The sequence below is a fragment of the Tupaia chinensis genome, unplaced genomic scaffold, assembly GCF_000334495.1.
Source record: "Tupaia chinensis unplaced genomic scaffold, TupChi_1.0 Scaffold000099_1, whole genome shotgun sequence".
NCBI classification, from domain to species: domain Eukaryota; kingdom Metazoa; phylum Chordata; class Mammalia; order Scandentia; family Tupaiidae; genus Tupaia; species Tupaia belangeri.
In genome coordinates this window covers 2,858,372-2,859,674 of record NW_006159563.1, presented here as the reverse complement: position 1 = coordinate 2,859,674, position 1,303 = coordinate 2,858,372, and the positions used below count along the sequence as shown (strand labels likewise).

Sequence of the window (1,303 nt, the reverse complement as noted above, 5' to 3'; positions counted from 1 at the left end):
TGCCTGGTGCACTCAGGGACGTCCCCAGATGCAAAGAAGCAACACTTCCTTGTGAGTCTGCCCCCAAAGCATCCTGGGTAATATACTTTATTCCTGATCTAGGAGTTTCACTTCTAGGAATCTTTCTTATAAAGTACTTGTATAAATGTTCCAAGTTATATTTGCATACAGTTGTTCCTTGCCACATGGCTTGTAGTAGGGAAAAATTGGAAACAACTCAAATATCAGTCAGAAGGTAACTGCTAAAAATAAATCCTGATATACCCACATTTAACTGGTATAACTTGCTTTACCAGCTTGGACACAAATGAGGTTACATCTTTTTTATTTTTTCAAATTACATTAGGTCCAAACATCTATGAGCCAGATTAGTGCCAGAGGAAGTCCATTGCCTGTCTTCTTTCTTAAGGCTTTGTCCTCTCCTTGAATTGTCCAGCCGTCCTGGGGCCTTACTCCGTGCAAAGTGGCCTGTCCAGCTTCTGGAGAGAGGACTAGAGAATCTGATTAGTCTATTAGGAGCCTTATTTTCAGCGTCTGTTGCTTCTGTTTGCTATAATGTGACTGTTGAAAGCTGCAAAAGTAATAAATTGGAACTAGCATTAGAAAATAAAGATGAGAGGAAGTTTGAGTGTGTTGTTTTGAAAAAATAAAAATAAAGATTGTTCATCTTTAAACATGATTTATCTTTGAAGATATATACAGTATAATAGAATTTAGTTTTTACTGAACTCTAATTGCAACAATGCTCTCGTTTTTAGAATAACAAAGAATGAATCAAGTGCTGATTTGGTAAAAGGGAGAGAATAATTTTTCTAACAAAATTATTTGATAGCAAATTTCGACACCCTTCACTTCACACTGACTTTTATAGCAGAATGACAAGGGTCATTTTGAAAAGTGAGGGCTTCATCAATTTTCCTGAGAGCCTCTCTTAATCCTTTGATATTCAAATAAATCTCCTTTTGAAGAATTTATCCTGTTATCATCCTTGTTGTTTTTCTCATCTTTAATTGTTAACTGGTCTAACATTGCCAGATACTCATTTGCTTATGGAACAGTTCTCCAAAATCACTCTCAATGACTTCATAAAATCCTGCTTCTTTTGCAAGATTAGCAATTTTACATTGCATCCGAAATACATTTTATTTACATTGTATTGTGGGATGTTTATAACATCTACAATCAGCAAAATAGACTGGCTGAGTGGGGTTAGATGCTGGTATTAAGTCAGAAGGGCTATTTAAGTGGGGACTAATTTAGTAAGTAGTGAGTTCATTAGTGGATACTTTCCTGTTATGACCAA

The 1,303-nt window shown here is 35.7% G+C and overlaps 1 long non-coding RNA gene across 2 annotated transcripts in view; it reads right to left on the bottom strand.

Moving 5' to 3' along the window:
* Positions 1-334: 334 nt before the first annotated feature.
* Positions 335-1,303, bottom strand: part of LOC106734369 (uncharacterized) — a 179,011-nt gene continuing 178,042 nt past the window's right edge. For both annotated transcript variants that reach the window (XR_001370016.2, XR_001370015.2), the window contains one exon: positions 335-571. This is a non-coding gene — a long non-coding RNA (uncharacterized LOC106734369). The remainder of the gene's footprint in view (positions 572-1,303) is intronic.